We start from the raw sequence: 15,101 nt of genomic DNA, 5'->3' as shown, positions 1-15,101 counted from the left end.
GAGAACAGATATTTCGTATCCCTTTGAAGACTATAGGGCCAAAGGAAATATCCTCCGATAACTAAGAGAAAGAAGCTTTCTGAGAAACTTCTTTCTGTTCTGTGAAATCATCTCACAGAGTTACAGCTTTCCCCTCAAGAAGCCTTTTGCTAAGACAGTTTTTGTGGAATTGCCAAAGTGATATTTGGAAGCCCATAGAGGGCTATGGTGAAAAAGGAAATATCCTCAGATGAAATCTGGAAAGAAGCTTTCTGCGAAACTGCTTAGTGTTCTGTTAATTCATCTCACAGCGTTACATGTGTATTTCGGGGATCTCTTTGCCAGCTCTATTTCTGTGGAAACTGAGAACAGATATTTCGGATCACTTTGAAGACTATAGTGCCAAAGGAAATATCCTCCCATAACAAAGAGAAAGAAGCTTTCTGAGAAACTTCTTTGTGTTCTGTGAAATCATCTCACAGAGTTACAGCTTTCCCCTCAAGAAGCCTTTCGCTAAGACAGTTCTTGTGGAATTGGCAAAGTGATATTTGGAAGCCCATAGAGGGCTATGGTGAAAAAGGAAATATCCTCAGATGAAATCTGGAAAGAAGCTTTCTGAGAAACTGCTTAGTGTTCTGTGAATTCATCTCAAAGAGTTACATGCGTATTTCGAGTATCTCTTTGCTAGCCCTATTTCTGTGGAAACAGAGAAAAGATATTTCGGATCCCTTTGAAGACTATAAGGCCAAAGGAAATATCCTCCGATAACAAAGAGAAAGAAGCTTTCTGAGAAACTTCTTTGTGTTCTGTGAAATCATCTCACAGAGTTACAGCTTTCCCCGAAGAAGCCTTTCGCTAAGACAGTTCTTGTGGAATTGGCAAAGTGATATTTGGAAGCCCATAGAGGGCTATGGTGAAAAAGGAAATATCCTCAGATGAAATCTGGAAAGAAGCTTTCTGCGAAACTGCTTAGTGTTGTGTTAATTCATCTCACAGAGTTACATGTGTATTTCGAGGATCTCTTTGCTAGCCCTATTTCTGTGGAATCTGAGAACAGATATTTCGGATCCCTTCGAAGACTATAGGGCCAAAGGAAATATCCTCCGATAACAAAGAGAAAGAAGCTTTCTGAGAAACTTCTTTGTGTTCTGTGAAATTATCTCACAGAGTTACAGCTTTCCCCTCAAGAAGCCTTTCGCTAAGACAGTTCTTGTGGAATTGGCAAAGTGATATTTGGAAGCCCTTAGAGGGCTATGGTGAAAAAGGAAATATCCTCAGATGAAATCTGGAAAGCAGCTTTCTGAGAAACTGCTTAGTGTTCTGTTAATTCATCTCACAGAGTTACATGTGTATTTCGAGGATCTCTTTGCTAGCCCTATTTCTGTGGAATCTGAGAACAGATATTTCGGATCCCTTTGAAGACTATAGGGCCAAAGGAAATATCCTCCGATAACAAAGAGAAAGAAGCTTTCTGAGAAACTTCTTTCTGTTCTGTGAAATCATCTCACAGAGTTACAGCTTTCCCCTGAAGAAGCCTTTTGCTAAGACAGTTTTTGTGGAATTGCCAAAGTGATATTTGGAAGCCCATAGAGGGCTATGGTGAAAAAGGAAATATCCTCAGATGAAATCTGGAAAGAAGCTTTCTGAGAAACTGCTTAGTGTTCTGTTAATTCATCTCACAGCGTTACATGTGTATTTCGGGGATCTCTTTGCTAGCTCTATTTCTGTGGAAACTGAGAACATATATTTCGGATCACTTTGAAGACTATAGGGCCAAAGGAAATATCCTCCCATAACAAAGAGAAAGAAGCTTTCTGAGAAACTTCTTTGTGTTCTGTGAAATCATCTCACAGAGTTACAGCTTTCCCCTCAAGAAGCCTTTCGCTAAGACAGTTCTTGTGGAATTGGCAACGTGATATTTGGAAGCCCATAGAGGGCTATGGTGAAAAAGGAAATATCGTCAGATGAAATCTGTAAAGAAGCTTTCTGAGAAACTGCTTAGTGTTCTGTTAATTCATCTCACAGAGTTACATGTGTATTTCGAGGATCTCTTTGCTAGCCCTATTTCTGTGGAATCTGAGAAAAGATATTTCGGATCCCTTCGAAGACTATAGATCCAAAGGAAATATCCTCGGATAACAAAGAGAAAGAAGCTTTCTGAGAAACTTCTTTGTGTTCTGTGAAATCATCTCGCAGAGTTACAGCTTTCCCCTCAAGAAGCCTTTCGCTAAGACAGTTCTTGTGGAATTGGCAAAGTGATATTTGGAAGCCCATAGAAGGCTATGGTGAAAAAGGAAATATTGTCAGATGAAATCTGGAAAGAAGCTTTCTGAGAAACTGCTTAGTGTTCTGTGAATTCATCTCACAGAATTACATGTGTATTTCGAGGATCTCTTTGCTAGCCCTATTTCTGTGGAAACGGAGAAAAGATATTTCGGATCCCTTTGAAGACTATAGGGCCGAAGGAAATATCCTCCGATAACAAAGGGAAAGAAGATTTCTGAGAAACTTCTTTGTGTTCTGTGAAATCATCTCACAGAGTTACAGCTTTCCCCTCAAGAAGCCTTTCGCTAAGACAGTTCTTGTGGATTGGCAAAGTGATATTTGGAAGCCCATAGAGGGCTATGGTGAAAAAGGCAATATCGTCAGATGAAATCTGGAAAGAAGCTTTCTGAGAAACTGCTTAGTGTTCTGTTAATTCATCTCACAGAGTTACATGTGTATTTCGAGGATCTCTTTGCTAGTCCTATTTCTGTGGAATCTGAGAACAGATATTTCGGATCCCTTTGAAGACTATAGGGCCAAAGGAAATATCCTCCGATAACAAAGAGAAAGAAGCTTTCTGAGAAACTTCTTTGTGTTCTGTGAAATCATCTCACAGAGTTACAGCTTTCCCCTCAAGAAGCCTTTCGCTAAGACAGTTCTTGTGGAATTGGCATAGTGATATTTGGAAGCCCATAGAGGGCTATGTTGAAAAAGGAAATATCCTCAGATGAAATCTGGAAAGAAGCTTTCTGAGAAACTGCTTAGTGTTCTGTGAATTCATCTCACAGAGTTACATGTGTATTTCGGGGATCTCTTTGCTAGCCCTATTTCTTTGGAATCTGAGAACAGATATTTCGAATCCCTTTGAAGACTATAGGGCCAAAGGAAATATCCTCCGATAACAAAGAGAAAGAAGCTTTCTGAGAAACTTCTTTCTGTTCTGTGAAATCATCTCACAGAGTTACAGCTTTCCCCTCAAGAAGCCTTTCGCTAAGACAGTTCTTGTGGAATTGGCAAAGTGATATTCGGAAGCCCATAGAGGGTTATGGTGAAAAAGGAAATATCGTCAGATGAAATCTGGAAAGAAGCTTTCTGAGAAACTGCTTAGTGTTCTGTGAATTCATCCCACAGAGTTACATGCGTATTTCGAGGATCTCTTTGCTAGCCCTATTTCTGTGGAAACTGAGAAAAGATATTTCGGATCCCTTTGAAGACTATAAGGCCAAAGGAAATATCCTCCGATAACAAAGAGAAAGAAGCTTTCTGAGAAACTTCTTTGTGTTCTCTGAAATCATCTCACAGAGTTACAGCTTTCCCCGAAGAAGCCTTTCGCTAAGACAGTTCTTGTGGAATTGGCAAAGTGATATTTGGAAGCCCATAGAGGGCTATGGTGAAAAAGGAAATATCCTCAGATGAAATCTGGAAAGAAGCTTTCTGCGAAACTGCTTAGTGTTCTGTTAATTCATCTCACAGAGTTACATGTGTATTTCGAGGATCTCTTTGCTAGCCCTATTTCTGTGGAATCTGAGAACAGATATTTCGGATCCCTTCGAAGACTATAGGGCCAAAGGAAATATCCTCCGATAACAAAGAGAAAGAAGCTTTCTGAGAAACTTCTTTGTGTTCTGTGAAATCATCTCACAGAGTTACAGCTTTCCCCTCAAGAAGCCTTTCGCTAAGACAGTTCTTGTGGAATTGGCATAGTGATATTTGGAAGCCCATAGAGGGCTATGTTGAAAAAGGAAATATCCTCAGATGAAATCTGGAAAGAAGCTTTCTGAGAAACTGCTTAGTGTTCTGTGAATTCATCTCACAGAGTTACATGTGTATTTCGGGGATCTCTTTGCTAGCCCTATTTCTTTGGAATCTGAGAACAGATATTTCGAATCCCTTTGAAGACTATAGGGCCAAAGGAAATATCCTCCGATAACAAAGAGAAAGAAGCTTTCTGAGAAACTTCTTTCTGTTCTGTGAAATCATCTCACAGAGTTACAGCTTTCCCCTCAAGAAGCCTTTCGCTAAGACAGTTCTTGTGGAATTGGCAAAGTGGTATTTGGAAGCCCATAGAAGGCTATGGTGAAAAAGGAAATATCGTCAGATGAAATCTGGAAAGAAGCTTTCTGCGAAACTGCTTAGTGTTCTGTTAATTCATCTCACAGAGTTACATGTGTATTTCGAGGATCTCTTTGCTAGCCCTATTTCTGTGGAATCTGAGAACAGATAATTCGGATGCCTTTGAAGACTATAGGGCCAAAGGAAATATCCTCCGATAACAAAGAGAAAGAAGCTTTCTGAGAAACTTCTTTGTGTTCTGTGAAATCATCTCAAAGAGTTACAGCTTTCCCCTCAAGAAGCCTTTCGCTAAGACAGTTCTTGTGGAATTGGCAAAGTGATATTCGGAAGCCCATAGAGGGCTATGGTGAAAAAGGAAATATCGTCAGATGAAATCTGGAAAGAAGCTTTCTGCGAAACTGCTTAGTGTTCTGTGAATTCATCTCACAGAGTTACATGCGTATTTCGAGGATCTCTTTGCTAGCCCTATTTCTGTGGAAACTCAGAAAAGATATTTCGGATCCCTTTGAAGACTATAGGGCCAAAGGAAATATCCTCCGATAACAAAGAGAAAGAAGCTTTCTGAGAAATTTCTTTGTGTTCTGTGAAATCATCTCACAGAGTTACAGCTTTCCCCTCAAGAAGCCTTTTGCTAAGACAGTTCTTGTGGAATTGGCAAAGTGATATTTGGAATTCCATAGAAGGCTATGGTGAAAAAGGAAATATAGTCAGATGAAATCTGGAAAGAAGCTTTCTGCGAAACTGCTTAGTGTTCTGTTAATTCATCTCACAGAGTTACATGTGTATTTCGAGGATCTCTTTGCTAGCCCTATTTCTGTGGAATCTGAGAACAGATATTTCGGATCCCTTTGAAGACTATAGGGCCAAAGGAAATATCCTCGGATAACAAAGAGAAAGAAGCTTTCTGAGAAACTTCTTTGTGTTCTGTGAAATCATCTCACAGAGTTACAGCTTTCCCCTCAAGAAGCCTTTTGCTAAGACAGTTCTTGTGGAATTGGCAAAGTGATATTTGGAAGCCCTTAGAGGGCTATGGTGAAAAAGGAAATATCCTCAGATGAAATCTGGAAAGCAGCTTTCTGAGAAACTGCTTAGTGTTCTGTTAATTCATCTCACAGAGTTACATGTGTATTTCGAGGATCTCTTTGCTAGCCCTATTTCTGTGGAATCTGAGAACAGATATTTCGGATCCCTTTGAAGACTATAGGGCCAAAGGAAATATCCTCCGATAACAAAGAGAAAGAAGCTTTCTGAGAAACTTCTTTCTGTTCTGTGAAATCATCTCCCAGAGTTACAGCTTTCCCCTCAAGAAGCCTTTTGCTAAGACAGTTTTTGTGGAATTGCCAAAGTGATATTTGGAAGCCTATAGAGGGCTATGGTGAAAAAGGAAATATCCTCAGATGAAATCTGGAAAGAAGCTTTCTGAGAAACTGCTTAGTGTTCTGTTAATTCATCTCACAGCGTTACATGTGTATTTCGGGGATCTCTTTGCTAGCTATATTTCTGTAGAAACTGAGAACAGATATTTCGGATCACTTTGAAGACTATAGGGCCAAAGGAAATATCCTCCCATAACAAAGAGAAAGAAGCTTTCTGAGAAACTTCTTTGTGTTCTGTGAAATCATCTCACAGAGTTACAGCTTTCCCCTCAAGAAGCCTTTCGCTAAGACAGTTCTTGTGGAATTGGCAAAGTGATATTTGGAAGCCCTTAGAGGGCTATGGTGCAAAAGGAAATATCCTCAGATGAAATCTGGAAAGAAGCTTTCTGAGAAACTGCTTAGTGTTCTGTTAATTCATCTCACAGAGTTACATGTGTATTTCGAGGATCTCTTTGCTAGCCCTATTTCTGTGGAATCTGAGAACAGATATTTCGGATCCCTTTGAAGACTATAGGGCCAAAGGAAATATCCTCCGATAACAAAGAGAAAGAAGCTTTCTGAGAAAGTTCTTTGTGTTCTGTGAAATCATCTCACAGAGTTACAGCTTTCCCCTCAAGAAGCCTTTTGCTAAGACAGTTCTTGTGGAATTGGCAAAGTGATCTTTGGAAGCCCGTAGAGGGCTATGGTGAAAAAGGAAATATCCTCAGATGAAATCTGGAAAGAAGCTTTCTGAGAAACTGCTTAGTGTTCTGTTAATTCATCTCACAGAGTTACATGTGTATTTCGGGGATCTCTTTGCTAGCTCTATTTTTGTGGAATCTGAGAACAGATATTTCGGATCACTTTGAAGACTATAGGGCCAAAGGAAATATCCTCCGATAACAAAGAGAAAGAAGCTTTCTGAGAAACTTCTTTGTGTTCTGTGAAATCATCTCAGAGAGTTATAGCTTTCCCCTCAAGCAGCCTTTCGCTAAGACAGTTCTTGTGGAATTGGCAAAGTGATATTTGTAAGCCCATAGAGGGCTATGGTGAAAAAGGAAATATCCTCCGATGAAATCTGGAAAGAAGCTTTCTGAGAAACTGCTGAGTGTTCTGTTAATTCATCTCACAGAGTTACATGTGTATTTCTAGGATCTCTTTGCTAGCCCTATTTCTGTGGAATCTGAGAACAGATATTTCGGATCCCTTTGAAGAGTATAGGGCCAAAGGAAATATCCTCCGATAACAAAGAGAAAGAAGCTTTCTGAGAAACTTCTTTGTGTTCTGTGAAATCATCTCACAGAGTTACAGCTTTCCCCTCAAGAAGCCTTTCGCTAAGACAGTTCTTGTGGAATTGGCAAAGTGATATTTGGAAGCCCATAGAGGGCTATGGTGAAAAAGGAAATATCGTCAGATGAAATCTGGAAAGAAGCTTTCTGAGAAACTGCTTAGTGTTCTCTGAATTCATCTCACAGAGTTACATGTGTATTTCGAGGATCTCTTTGCTAGCCCTATTTCTGTGGAAACTGAGAAAAGATATTTCGGATCCCTTTGAAGACTATAGGGCCAAAGGAAATATCCTCCGATAACAAAGAGAAAGAAGATTTCTGAGAAACTTCTTTGTGTTCTGTGAAATCATCTCACAGAGTTACAGCTTTCCCCTCAAGAAGCCTTTCGCTAAGACAGTTCTTGTGGAATTTGCAAAGTGATATTTGGAAGCCCATAGAAGGCTATGGTGAAAAAGGAAATATCGTCAGATGAAATCTGGAAAGAAGCTTTCTGAGAAGCTGCTTAGTGTTCTGTTAATTCATCTCACAGAGTTACATGTGTATTTCGAGGATCTCTTTGCTAGCCCTATTTCTGTGGAATCTGAGAAAAGATATTTCGGATCTCTTCGAAGACTATAGATCCAAAGGAAATATCCTCGGATAACAAAGAGAAAGAAGCTTTCTGAGAAACTTCTTTGTGTTCTGTGAAATCATCTCGCAGAGTTACAGCTTTCCCCTCAAGAAGCCTTTCGCTAAGACAGTTCTTGTGGAATTGGCAAAGTGATATTTGGAAGCCCATAGAAGGCTATGGTGAAAAAGGAAATATCGTCAGATGAAATCTGGAAAGAAGCTTTCTGAGAAACTGCTTAGTGTTCTGTTAATTCATCTCACAGAGTTACATGTGTATTTCGAGGATCTCTTTGCTAGTCCTATTTCTGTGGAATCTGAGAACAGATATTTCGGATCCCTTTGAAGACTATAGGGCCAAAGGAAATATCCTCCGATAACAAAGAGAAAGAAGCTTTCTGAGAAACTTCTATGTGTTCTGTGAAATCATCTCACAGAGTTACAGCTTTCCCCTCAAGAAGCCTTTCGCTAAGACAGTTCTTGTGGAATTGGCATAGTGATATTTGGAAGCCCATAGAGGGCTATGTTGAAAAAGGAAATATCCTCAGATGAAATCTGGAAAGAAGCTTTCTGAGAAACTGCTTAGTGTTCTGTGAATTCATCTCACAGAGTTACATGTGTATTTCGGGGATCTCCTTGCTAGCCCTATTTCTTTGGAATCTGAGAACAGATATTTCGAATCCCTTTGAAGACTATAGGGCCAAAGGAAATATCCTCCGATAACAAAGAGAAAGAAGCTTTCTGAGAAACTTCTTTCTGTTCTGTGAAATCATCTCACAGAGTTACAGCTTTCCCCTCAAGAAGCCTTTCGCTAAGACAGTTCTTGTGGAATTGGCAAAGTGATATTCGGAAGCCCATAGAGGGTTATGGTGAAAAAGGAAATATCGTCAGATGAAATCTGGAAAGAAGCTTTCTGAGAAACTGCTTAGTGTTCTGTGAATTCATCCCACAGAGTTACATGCGTATTTCGAGGATCTCTTTGCTAGCCCTATTTCTGTGGAAACTGAGAAAAGATATTTCGGGTCCCTTTGAAGACTATAAGGCCAAAGGAAATATCCTCCGATAACAAAGAGAAAGAAGCTTTCTGAGAAACTTCTTTGTGTTCTCTGAAATCATCTCACAGAGTTACAGCTTTCCCCGAAGAAGCCTTTCGCTAAGACAGTTCTTGTGGAATTGGCAAAGTGATATTTGGAAGCCCATAGAGGGCTATGGTGAAAAAGGAAATATCCTCAGATGAAATCTGGAAAGAAGCTTTCTGCGAAACTGCTTAGTGTTCTGTTAATTCATCTCACAGAGTTACATGTGTATTTCGAGGATCTCTTTGCTAGCCCTATTTCTGTGGAATCTGAGAACAGATATTTCGGATCCCTTCGAAGACTGTAGGGCCAAAGGAAATATCCTCCGATAACAAAGAGAAAGAAGCTTTCTGAGAAACTTCTTTGTGTTCTGTGAAATCATCTCACAGAGTTACAGCTTTCCCCTCAAGAAGCCTTTCGCTAAGACAGTTCTTGTGGAATTGGCAAAGTGATATTTGGAAGCCCATAGAGGGCTATGGTGAAAAAGGAAATATCGTCAGATGAAATCTGGAAAGAAGCTTTCTGCGAAACTGCTTAGTGTTCTGTGAATTCATCTCACAGAGTTACATGTGTATTTCGGGGATCTCTTTGCTAGCCCTATTTCTGTGGAATCTGAGAACAGATATTTCGGATGCCTTTGAAGACTATAGGGCCAAAGGAAATATCCTCCGATAACAAAGAGAAAGAAGCTTTCTGAGAAACTTCTTTGTGTTCTGTGAAATCATCTCACAGAGTTACAGCTTTCCCCTCAAGAAGCCTTTCGCTAAGACAGTTCTTGTGGAATTGGCAAAGTGATATTCGGAAGCCCATAGAGGGCTATGGTGAAAAAGGAAATATCGTCAGATGAAATCTGGAAAGAAGCTTTCTGCGAAACTGCTTAGTGTTCTGTGAATTCATCTCACAGAGTTACATGCGTATTTCGAGGATCTCTTTGCTAGCCCTATTTCTGTGGAAACTCAGAAAAGATATTTCGGATCCCTTTGAAGACTATAGGGCCAAAGGAAATATCCTCCGATAACAAAGAGAAAGAAGCTTTCTGAGAAATTTCTTTGTGTTCTGTGAAATCATCTCACAGAGTTACAGCTTTCCCCTCAAGAAGCCTTTTGCTAAGACAGTTCTTGTGGAATTGGCAAAGTGATATTTGGAAGCCCATAGAAGGCTATGGTGAAAAAGGAAATATCGTCAGATGAAATCTGGAAAGAAGCTTTCTGCGAAACTGCTTAGTGTTCTGTTAATTCATCTCACAGAGTTACATGTGTATTTCGAGGATCTCTTTGCTAGCCCTATTTCTGTGGAATCTGAGAACAGATATTTCGGATCCCTTTGAAGACTATAGGGCCAAAGGAAATATCCTCGGATAACAAAGAGAAAGAAGCTTTCTGAGAAACTTCTTTGTGTTCTGTGAAATCATCTCACAGAGTTACAGCTTTCCCCTCAAGAAGCCTTTTGCTAAGACAGTTCTTGTGGAATTGGCAAAGTAATATTTGGAAGCCCTTAGAGGGCTATGGTGAAAAAGGAAATATCCTCAGATGAAATCTGGAAAGCAGCTTTCTGAGAAACTGCTTAGTGTTCTGTTAATTCATCTCACAGAGTTACATGTGTATTTCGAGGATCTCTTTGCTAGCCCTATTTCTGTGGAATCTGAGAACAGATATTTCGGATCCCTTTGAAGACTATAGGGCCAAAGGAAATATCCTCCGATAACAAAGAGAAAGAAGCTTTCTGAGAAACTTCTTTCTGTTCTGTGAAATCATCTCCCAGAGTTACAGCTTTCCCCTCAAGAAGCCTTTTGCTAAGACAGTTTTTGTGGAATTGCCAAAGTGATATTTGGAAGCCCATAGAGGGCTATGGTGAAAAAGGAAATATCCTCAGATGAAATCTGGAAAGAAGCTTTCTGAGAAACTGCTTAGTGTTCTGTTAATTCATCTCACAGCGTTACATGTATATTTCGGGGATCTCTTTGCTAGCTATATTTCTGTAGAAACTGAGAACAGATATTTCGGATCACTTTGAAGACTATAGGGCCAAAGGAAATATCCTCCCATAAGAAAGAGAAAGAAGCTTTCTGAGAAACTTCTTTGTGTTCTGTGAAATCATCTCACAGAGTTACAGCTTTCCGCTCAAGAAGCCTTTCGCTAAGACAGTTCTTGTGGAATTGGCAAAGTGATATTTGGAAGCCCTTAGAGGGCTATGGTGCAAAAGGAAATATCCTCAGATGAAATCTGGAAAGAAGCTTTCTGAGAAACTGCTTAGTGTTCTGTTAATTCATCTCACAGAGTTACATGTGTATTTCGAGGATCTCTTTGCTAGCCCTATTTCTGTGGAATCTGAGAACAGATATTTCGGATCCCTTTGAAGACTATAGGGCCAAAGGAAATATCCTCCGATAACAAAGAGAAAGAAGCTTTCTGAGAAACTTCTTTTTGTTCTGTGAAATCATCTCACAGAGTTACAGCTTTCCCCTCAAGAAGCCTTTTGCTAAGACAGTTCTTGTGGAATTGGCAAAGTGATCTTTGGAAGCCCGTAGAGGGCTATGGTGAAAAAGGAAATATCCTCAGATGAAATCTGGAAAGAAGCTTTCTGAGAAACTGCTTAGTGTTCTGTTAATTCATCTCACAGAGTTACATGTGTATTTCGGGGATCTCTTTGCTAGCTCTATTTTTGTGGAATCTGAGAACAGATATTTCGGATCACTTTGAAGACTATAGGGCCAAAGGAAATATCCTCCGATAACAAAGAGAAAGAAGCTTTCTGAGAAACTTCTTTGTGTTCTGTGAAATCATCTCAGAGAGTTATAGCTTTCCCCTCAAGCAGCCTTTCGCTAAGACAGTTCTTGTGGAATTGGCAAAGTGATATTTGTAAGCCCATAGAGGGCTATGGTGAAAAAGGAAATATCCTCCGATGAAATCTGGAAAGAAGCTTTCTGAGAAACTGCTGAGTGTTCTGTTAATTCATCTCACAGAGTTACATGTGTATTTCTAGGATCTCTTTGCTAGCCCTATTTCTGTGGAATCTGAGAACAGATATTTCGGATCCCTTTGAAGAGTATAGGGCCAAAGGAAATATCCTCCGATAACAAAGAGAAAGAAGCTTTCTGAGAAACTTCTTTGTGTTCTGTGAAATCATCTCACAGAGTTACAGCTTTCCCCTCAAGAAGCCTTTCGCTAAGACAGTTCTTGTGGAATTGGCAAAGTGATATTTGGAAGCCCATAGAGGGCTATGGTGAAAAAGGAAATATCCTCAGATGAAATCTGGAAAGAAGCTTTCTTCGAAACTGCTTAGTGTTCTGTGAATTCATCTCACAGAGTTACATGTGTATTTCGGGGATCTCTTTGCTAGCCCTATTTCTGTGGAATCTGAGAACAGATATTTCGGATGACTTTGAAGACTATAGGGCCAAAGGAAATATCCTCCGATAACAAAGAGAAAGAAGCTTTCTGAGAAACTTCTTTGTGTTCTGTGAAATCATCTCACAGAGTTACAGCTTTCCCCTCAAGAAGCCTTTCGCTAAGACAGTTCTTGTGGAATTGGCAAAGTGATATTCGGAAGCCCATAGAGGGCTATGGTGAAAAAGGAAATATCGTCAGATGAAATCTGGAAAGAAGCTTTCTGCGAAACTGCTTAGTGTTCTGTTAATTCATCTCACAGAGTTACATGCGTATTTCGAGGTTCTCTTTGCTAGCCCTATTTCTGTGGAAACTCAGAAAAGATATTTCGGATCCCTTTGAAGACTATAGGGCCAAAGGAAATATCCTCCGATAAAAAAGAGAAAGAAGCTTTCTGAGAAACTTCTTTGTGTTCTGTGAAATCATCTCACAGAGTTACAGCTTTCCCCGAAGAAGCCTTTCGCTAAGACAGTTCTTGTGGAAATGGCAAATTGATATTTGGAAGCCCATAGAGGGCTATGGTGAAAAAGGAAATATCGTCAGATGAAATCTGGAAAGAAGCTTTCTGAGAAACTGCTTAGTGTTCTGTGTATTCATCTCACAGAGTTACATGTGTATTTCGAGGATCTCTTTGCTAGCCCTATTTCTGTGGAAACTGAGAAAAGATATTTCGGATCCCTTTGAAGACTATAGGTCCAAAGGAAATATCCTCCGATAACAAAGAGAAAGAAGCTTTCTGAGAAACTTCTTTGTGTTCTGTGAAATCATCTCACAGAGTTACAGCTTTCCCCTCAAGAAGCCTTTCGCTAAGACAGTTCTTGTGGAATTGGCAATGTGATATTTGGAAGCCCTTAGAGGGCTATGGTGAAAAAGGAAATATCCTCAGATGAAATCTGGAAAGAAGCTTTCTGAGAAACTGCTTAGTGTTCTGTTAATTCATCTCACAGAGTTACATGTGTATTTCGAGGATCTCTTTGCTAGCCCTATTTCTGTGGAATCTGAGAACAGATATTTCGGATCCCTTTGAAGACTATAGGGCCAAAGGAAATATCCTCCAAAAAAAAGAGAAAGAAACTTTCTGAGAAACTTCTTTCTGTTCTGTGAAATCATCTCACAGAGTTACAGCTTTCCCCTCAAGAAGCCTTTTGCTAAGACAGTTCTTGTGGAATTGCCAAAGTGATATTTGGAAGCCCATAGAGGGCTATGGTGAAAAAGGAAATATCCTCAGATGAAATCTGGAAAGAAGCTTTCTGAGAAACTGCTTAGTGTTCTGTTAATTCATCTCACAGAGTTACATTCGTATTTCGAGGATCTCTTTGCTAGCCCTATTTCTGTGGAAACTCAGAAAAGATATTTCGGATCCCTAAGAAGACTATAGGGCCAAAGGAAATATCCTCCGATAACAAAGAGAAAGAAGCTTTCTGAGAAATTTCTTTGTGTTCTGTGAAATCATCTCACAGAGTTACAGCTTTCCCCTCAAGAAGCCTTTCGCTAAGACAGTTCTTGTGGAATTGGCAAAGTGATATTTGGAAGCCCATAGAAGGCTATGGTGAAAAAGGAAATATCGTCAGATGAAATCTGGAAAGAAGCTTTCTGCGAAACTGCTTAGTGTTCTGTTAATTCATCTCACAGAGTTACATGTGTATTTCGAGGATCTCTTTGCTCGCCCTATTTCTGTGGAATCTGAGAACAGATATTTCGGATCCCTTTGAAGACTATAGGGCCAAAGGAAATATCCTCGGATAACAAAGAGAAAGAAGCTTTCTGAGAAACTTCTTTGTGTTCTGTGAAATCATCTCACAGAGTTACAGCTTTCCCCTCAAGAAGCCTTTTGCTAAGACAGTTCTTGTGGAATTGGCAAAGTGATATTTGGAAGCCCTTAGAGGGCTATGGTGAAAAAGGAAATATCCTCAGATGAAATCTGGAAAGCAGCTTTCTGAGAAACTGCTTAGTGTTCTGTTAATTCATCTCACAGAGTTACATGTGTATTTCGAGGATCTCTTTGCTAGCCCTATTTCTGTGGAATCTGAGAACAGATATTTCGGATCCCTTTGAAGACTATAGGGCCAAAGGAAATATCCTCCGATAACAAAGAGAAAGAAGCTTTCTGAGAAACTTATTTCTGTTCTGTGAAATCATCTCCCAGAGTTACAGCTTTCCCCTCAAGAAGCCTTTTGCTAAGACAGTTTTTGTGGAATTGCCAAAGTGATATTTGGAAGCCCATAGAGGGCTATGGTGAAAAAGGAAATATCCTCAGATGAAATCTGGAAAGAAGCTTTCTGAGAAACTGCTTAGTGTTCTGTTAATTCATCTCACAGCGTTACATGTGTATTTCGGGGATCTCTTTGCTAGCTATATTTCTGTAGAAACTGAGAACAGATATTTCGGATCACTTTGAAGACTATAGGGCCAAAGGAAATATCCTCCCATAACAAATAGAAAGAAGCTTTCTGAGAAACTTCTTTGTGTTCTGTGAAATCATCTCACAGAGTTACAGCTTTCCCCTCAAGAAGCCTTTCGCTAAGACAGTTCTTGTGGAATTTGCAAAGTGATATTTGGAAGCCCTTAGAGGGCTATGGTGCAAAAGGAAATATCCTCAGATGAAATCTGGAAAGAAGCTTTCTGAGAAACTGCTTAGTGTTCTGTTAATTCATCTCACAGAGTTACATGTGTATTTCGAGGATATCTTTGCTAGCCCTATTTCTGTGGAATCTGAGAACAGATATTTCGGATCCCTTTGAAGACTATAGGGCCAAAGGAAATATCCTCCGATAACAAAGAGAAAGAAGCTTTCTGAGAAACTTCTTTCTGTTCTGTGAAATCATCTCACAGAGTTACAGCTTTCCCCTCAAGAAGCCTTTTGCTAAGACAGTTCTTGTGGAATTGGCAAAGTGATATTTGGAAGCCCGTAGAGGGCAATGGTGAAAAAGGAAATATCCTCAGATGAAATCTGGAAAGAAGCTTTCTGAGAAACTGCTTAGTGTTCTGTTAATTCATCTCACAGAGTTACATGTGTATTTCGGGGATCTCTTTGCTAGCTCTATTTTTGTGGAATCTGAGAACAGATATTTC

This window comes from Macaca nemestrina, chromosome 11, assembly GCF_043159975.1.
Source record: "Macaca nemestrina isolate mMacNem1 chromosome 11, mMacNem.hap1, whole genome shotgun sequence".
Classification (NCBI taxonomy): domain Eukaryota; kingdom Metazoa; phylum Chordata; class Mammalia; order Primates; family Cercopithecidae; genus Macaca; species Macaca nemestrina.
The sequence above is the reverse complement of the archived record's forward strand: the minus strand, read 5'-3'. Positions refer to the sequence as shown.